This window comes from Lygodium microphyllum, chromosome 26, assembly GCF_053477565.2.
Source record: "Lygodium microphyllum isolate KBCC chromosome 26, Lygodium_microphyllum_v1.1.10, whole genome shotgun sequence".
NCBI classification, from domain to species: Eukaryota; Viridiplantae; Streptophyta; class Polypodiopsida; order Schizaeales; family Lygodiaceae; genus Lygodium; species Lygodium microphyllum.
In genome coordinates, this window is record NC_141160.1 from 114,891,906 (window position 1) to 114,899,566 (window position 7,661).

Here is a 7,661-nt window from a genome sequence, read left to right on the forward strand (position 1 = left end):
CAAGAAGCTTTACATAATAGGAGGGATGGCCCAGTGGTATTAAGGCTTTGACATACACCTATTGGCAGAGGTTCAATTGCTGTCACGCACGTATTTTTTTAATGTATATAATTTTTTGTCTAGTTTGTTGGGCATGGATGATTTTCAGGACGGGGGAGGTCCCTTGCCCAAAAGTGTCCAGCGTCTGTGAATATCGCAGCATGTAAAAACGTGACACGTCTTCAGCGTACACTCCCTTTTTTGCAAAATGGCCGTCCACATTGCGGAGGGTAATCGACAATGTGAGAAGGATCGCCTGTTACACAACTGTTACTGACATGAGAAGGATTCTCACGAGGGATTTCTTCTTTAAACTTTGAGGCTTCTTTTTGAAATTTTCAGAATTTAACCATCGTATATTTAATATTGTGGTGTGTAAGGTGAGAGTCAATATAGGTCATATGAAAGAGACCCTTATGATTTGTGGTGTGACACGTTTATGTGTGTGTGAAGGGTTCTTGGAGAGAAGCCCATCTTGGCATGTTGTTTTCCTTTCTTACTAAAGAGGGCTATCTCCACCTAGTGAAAACAAGCCTAATCTCAGCACACACACACACTCTCTAGTCTCCTATGACAAGCACGCCATATGGTGGAGATGGTGGGCAACGAATTTTTGCCTCTTCTTGGTTTTCTTCCTCTCAGCAACACCATGATCTTCCAGCTCAATCACACATGCTAGAAAGCCATGTTCTCTTGCTTACCCTCTCTATTCTTGTGAATGGCTCTCAACCCTGGTGTCTGGTCCCTTCCAGGACAGGACATACCCTAAGAGATATCTGAACTGTAGGAATTAATAAGGGAGATAATTTATGATTTAACATGCTGTTGTCATCGATCGTTCATAGAGAAAAATGGAGGTGCGGGAGAAGAGAGAGAGAGCATTAGGAAAAAAAAAACTCACAAATGGGCCCTTAAAAATAATATACTTTAAGATGTGAGCCTTTTCGATTGTCCAATAGGAATGCTAGATGTTGATAGCCATGGAGGGTGAATCTTCTCTCTCCAAATCTTGGGTTTTTAATTTAAAAAAGGGGTAGTGGGAGATTTAAAAAAGGGAGAATGAATAATACTCAAAATTTGAGTTTCTCTCATCTCGTATTTCCTCCCCTTTTTGGGAGAATTTTCAATTTTAGTTTTTTTCCCTCTCATGAAATCAATTTGACCCAAAAGTTGAAATATACCACTTTTCCTCTCTTCTCTATACTAGTGAATTTTTATCTCCATTGAAGCTCCCTGGTGAGAGTAATTAGGGTTTTGAGTGTTCTGCTTACCTCTGCACTTTCTTCTCCATGTAGCTCCAGATTTTGGGCAAAATAGAGGTGCCTATCTCTCTTTGCATTTTCTCTTGTTTGCTATTTTTTCAATAGGGTTTGATTTCGTTTCTTTTACTAGTATTGTGTTTTATTGCATAGGTTGTTTTGGGCATGAGGCACATGTTCATATCTCTCTCTCTCTCTCTCTCTCTCTCTCTCTCTCTCTCTCTCTCTCTCTCTCTTTCCTTTGTTTCCCCCCTCTCTCTATGTGTTGTTTCTTTTTTATGTTGTGTTTTCAATAGAATTTGATGTTGGTTCTAATTGTTGTTTTCTTACCAAGTTTATTTGGAAGCAAGAGGCATAGGTGTTGCTCTCTCTCTCTGTTTGTATTTTTTCTTTGCTGCTATCTTTTCAATACAACATGATTTTTTTTCTAACCCTTGCTGTTGTTTTATTGTAGAGATCATTTTGGGTGACATTGCATAAGTGCTCACGTCTCTCTCCCTCTCTCTTTCTCTCTCTATGTTTCCTCTTTTGTACTATTTTTTCAGTATATCTTCATGTAAATACTAACTCTTGCTATTGTCTTTTGCAGAGATCAATTTGGGCAAGATTGGATATGTGCTCATTTCTTTCTCTCTCCTGTGTACTCATACACTCTCTCTTTCTTTCCCTCTGCATTTTTCCTTTTTTACTATCTTTACAATAGAGTTTGATGCTAGTTCTAACTTAATGATCAATTGTTATTGCAGCACTTAATACCAGGTAGAGCAGAGATTCTGTAGCTCAATTTACGAGTAAATGTGCCATATTTTGTGGTGCCAAAATTTATTCATTTAATTAGTGACTTTTATGTTTGATGGGATTGATGTTTTCTTTTTTCCATTATTTGCAGTGGGTTTTGATCAACAATAATTCAATCTTATCTTCAACAGATCAGCTTATAGGTAAATTAGCTGTATTTTGTGTTACTTCTATTCATACAGTTATCTAGATATTTTTTGTTAAAAGAGATTCATGCAAGCATTTTTGTTAAAAGGAATTCATGCAGGTATTTTTTTGTACATGCAGGTATTATTCAAGATTTAGGTGAAGCACATAATTCTCGATCGACTATTTTGATGTGGTGAGTGATTCTTTTGTGCTAGATGATATGGATCTGCTAGAAGTTGATGGTTCAAAATTCCTCTACTTTATTGGTCCTGTGTGTCCATTCAAATCTCCATGCCAATCGGTAATGATCCATGAAACTCTTGTATCATATCATCCATATAACGCACAATGTGTTAAGTCATAGAATATCTCAAGTATCAATCCAATGTGCCTATTAAGATTTGCATGCCATGTGGTTTCTATCCTTGTTGTAACAACTACTCTATAACACCCACGTTTCATATAATGTATTGAGTCAAATCAGACTCCTATTCATTATAATGAAATTTATTTTGAAAATTTCTCTAAGTATTCTTGTGCTATTCTTTCCATTATATTTCATGTAAATGGTATGATTAAAGTGATACCTTAAAATTGAATTTATACTTTGTGTTGATGTACATATCCACATGCATTTCAATCTCGATGTTTGTATCTGTTTACAAAAAGTGTAAACATCTCTTAATGCCATGTTGATTTGTACGGTATATTGACGATTACTAGACAGACTTAAAATGCTTCTTATTTAGGAGTTAATACATCTTTATATCTAATGCCTAGGTTATAATGCCCGAGAGAAGAACAAACATTCTCTCGATAGAAGTATGTAACCGAAAAAATAAAGATGAGAATTCGGATCATTGATACGTATCATTGCTCGTCTTGGGTACATATGCATCCAAGTAAGAAGGGAGCTTTCAAAGTGAAAGCATTTGCAATTGCAGATGTATCAAAGCACCAAAAAGGTAAAATTTTAGCTCTCAAATAAAGGAATATTGATTCTCACCTTGTAATAGAGGCATTTGTACAACATGTATTCATGCAAAAATATATATATACTGAGCCCAATGTGCCCTTTCAACGAAACATTGCAAATAGTAAGTATTTGCAACTCATTGAGAATGAGAAATTTCATGACATCTATGTAATTACTTGTCTCGATATTTACAGGTGTATACCCTTCGGATTGCTATGAGTGGAAAAATGTCAAGAGTTTCACTGGTTCTTTTAAGTGTTACCACCTCAAAATTGGTAGATTGCTCTTTGAGGGGCATACAACTAAGCAACTCGCGGAGAAACTTGTTTTGTTCTATGACTCCAAGTATATATTGCCAAACAGGGGTCGAGCATATGGAACCCTTACGTCTATGCACATATCACATCTCAATACCATAGAATGACCATTGTGTAGTAGTGACATTTTGCACATATGTAGCACAAAAATTTTAGCAGACATATTGAACTCTATCAAGCCAAGCACAGACTCAAATAATGCACATCTAAGTTGATTCATACCAATTGCAATTTTCACACATATGTTCAAGGAATGTAAGGTTTTAAGACGTACCAAAAGCACGTACATCATAAAAAGTACATCGGAGGATTATGTAACAAGGATTCTAGACAAAACTTGGACATAAAAAATGACTCATATAAATCCTGACATAGTGGAGTGTCGAGTCATAATAAGAGACATGGTTTTCAGGTAAAAATTTCCTCTCTTAGTTGACTATTATCTTACTTTGGGATGGATTGGCTAACTTTCCTTTCCAATTAGAGGTACTTTGTCACACGAGAAACTTTATGCCTAGTGTTCAAGTATTGAAGATGGAGGATGCTCAAGGGTAAATGGTCATCCCTTGATTAAGACACACATAAAAGTGCAGTTATAGATGTTACTATCATTTGTCAGAGCCGTGAGCCCCAAGTGTTAAAAATGGAGAATGATTGGCCCTTGAGTATAATGCGCCAAGAAATTACAATGTTAATGTAGAATCCACATGTTAGCTTCTATTTTAGACTAGATGGTAGAAAAATTCGAAGCTGAGCTGAGGATACTGTTACGAGTGGAAAGTGTGTGGCTCCACATATTTTAGAAATTGTAGAGTATCCCTAGAAATCCCAACACCAAAAGCTGTAATATCCAACACTTGTAAATTTTCTACTTTTTTTTGCCAATAGAATATTGTCGCTTGTAAACTTGTAATATTTCAAAATTATGGTATTTATCCAAAATCACACACTTTCTATACACTTTTCACATCAATAGATTTACATATATATATAAACTTTACAAAGACATAAGTAAAACCATAACTAAATATCATATGCGAACAATCCTTAATGGTTTAAAACTTAAGGTTTTTAAGGTAGAACTAGTTTAGTTATTATTTCATTGTTTCATTTCACACTTTCTCTCTTCATCTCTTTATATCCACCACATCCCTACTACTTGCTATGATGGATGCTCGCGCACACTTTGATGAGTGGATCCATGAGACTATCTTTGCCAGCCAACGTGATGAGATATTTCAAGTTTTCTCTAAGAAATTCAACCTTGAAAGCGTGCTCTCATCGATGGATCCCCTCCTTCAAGTTTTGGAAGACCTTGTGAGTACCATTGCAACTTGCACATACTCCATCGAGGGATCTGGCATGACTTGGATGCCTATAGAATAGCTCATGGTATGTCAAGTAGGGAAGAATCACCAAAAAGTGGTGAATATGTGTCTGGCCTACATGGATCCTTCGCACATAGTATGCATTGTTCCCACAGGTAGTGCACTAGGTATATCACCTTTGGATCTCGTGGAGTGTGATTGCACATTGGCAATTTACCTCCTTGCATTTGATACTCCTCTAGAGGAGGAGAGAGATGAAGATACAACTCCACATGTTGTTGCTATCACATACACGGGAGAAGAACTTATTCAAGAGCTCAAAAATGTTGAAGAGGAACATTGGGTGGTGGCAGAGCAAGGGTTGGCTATCATGGTACCATCTTCTTCAAAACAACCACAAGTTGACAAACCCAGCCTTGCCTCCTTGATGCCCATTGAAGTAGATGGTGTACAGTAATTGCTTCTGTTAGATGTGCTACAATACTTGGAGATGAAGAAAGAAGAGTTGTTTTCCATCCTAGTCAGGGATTCGATGGAAGACCTGATCGATTATGATTACATGAATATGCATCCGATAATGGCAGGGATTGGAAGAAGGAGAGGAAATAAGAGAGGGAGAGGGAGAGGGAGAGAAGAGGGAGAGGAAATGAGAGTGAGAGGAAGAGAAAAAAAACATTAAATATAATAGGGAAAGTGAGAAAGGGAAGGAGAGGAAATGAGAGAGGGAGAGGAAGGAAAAAACATTAAACATAATAGGGAAAGAAAGAGAGGGAGAGGGAGAGGGAGAGGGAGGGAGAGGAAATGAGAGAGGGAGAGAAGAGAGAAAAAACATTAAACATGATAGGAAAAGAGAGAAAAGAGGGTGAGGGTGAGGGAGGGAGAGCTAAGAGAAAAAGAAATGAGAGAGGGAGAGGAGAGATAAAAAAGAGATAAAAAACATTAAACATAATAGGGAAAGAGAGAAGTAGAGGGAGAGGAAATGAGAGAGAGAGAGAGGAAGAGAGAAAAGGAAATGAGAGAAGGAGAGTAGAGAGAAAAAACATTAAACATAATAGGGAAAGAGAGAAAGAGAGGGAGAGCGTGAGGGAGGGAGAAGAAATGAGAGAGGGAGAGGAAGAGAGCCAAAGGAAATGAGAGTGGGAGAGGATAGAGAAAAAAAATGAGAGAAGGAGAGAAGATAGAAAAAGAGAGAAAAAACATTAAACATAATAGGCACTACAAGAGAAAGGCCCTATAGATACGCACTGTACCGCAAAATAGCAGGCACATTTATCAGTACGTCTATGGGCGCTAGTATATAGAATATGTCTATATACCCGCATTTTTAAACGCGCTTATAGATGCAAAAATAAACGTACATATTTTTCATTTCTCATAAAGTCCCTAAATATGACCAAACATCTTAACAGCTAGTATTTTTTTGAATACATTACCAACCTTACTTCTTTCTGAGTATTACAAATATACATCTAATCATTCAAAGCTAATTATATATGCTACAATGAATGATCAATCCCATCTTCAATGAGATCGGCCCTTGCTAGACTATCTACCTCTAGGTCTATGTTACCAATAGACAATGAAACAAAATAAGTCTATCCCACTGTCAGATGTATTACTATGCCCAATTTCTTCAACATTATTTGAAACCATATTGTTATCCTCTTCTGTGCTTCCTTGAACATCCTCGTGGGGATCATCTTGCACTGCATCATGTATATCATCGATCATGGCATCATCATGTGCATCATCATTGATTGTTGGATTGTCATCAACTATCTCTATGTTAGTAGCATTGTCATATATTGGTTTTGAATGATTAGATATGGGGATGACATGTCACCATCGGTTATTGTTTACCATTGGGTGATACACAACCTGCATTTAAAAAACAAAAAGTGTTGAGTGTTGAAATGACTTGTTTTTTGGCTGATTTTTGTTGTTTTTGAGAGCTGAATGGTTGATTTTATGAGATGATTGATTGGTTTGGAAGTGGTTTGAGAGTGTTTTGGATGATATTGATTGTGTTTTGGAAGTTCATGATGTTTATTAGTGGTTCTATGATGTTCTGATAGGTTCTGATTGGTTCTGTATACCTTCTGTTTTGCTCTATTTTGGTTTGTTTTGTTCTGATTGTCTTCTGTAAGGAGGGATGGATTATTGATTGATGAAGATTGAGATATTTTGAAAGCTTATTGAATGGTTTGTGAGAGTTTGGAATGGTTTGAGTATGAGTTATGTGGTTTTGATGACCTTCTGTAACCTTCTATAGGTCTTCTGTAGAGCCTCTGTCTCTGTTCTGTTCTATTCTGTTCTGTACCGTAGCTGTTCTGGTACTGTTCTGTGACTGTTCTCTATGCTTCTGTATGTGTTCTGATGGATGAGAGTGTAGCTTGGGAAAGTTTTCTAGCCTTGGAAAGAGGTGAATACAAGTGCAAAAGAGTTGAAAGAAGTAGCTGCTGAAGACTCAAGTGAAGACTAGAGTGAAGTGACAGTAGTGAGCTATGAAAAGACACTATAGTGGCTCTGGTGACTCTTCATATCAGACATACCTCTTGGGAGGGGTATCCACGACCTAAGAAGGGTTATTGAGGGTGATTTTGAGAGATTGTAGTGAGGATATGATGTATTATTGATAGAGAAAGAGAGAGAGAGTCAGAGATAGCCAATTCTACTCAACCAGAGTGATTGTATATGAGAGATTGAGAGAGAAGACTATGAAGATATTGAAGATGAATACTATGTGATGTATTTCCATTCAAAGATGGTGTATTCCTTTTCTTTCTTTGTTCCATTTATGGATTTTGTGAAGATG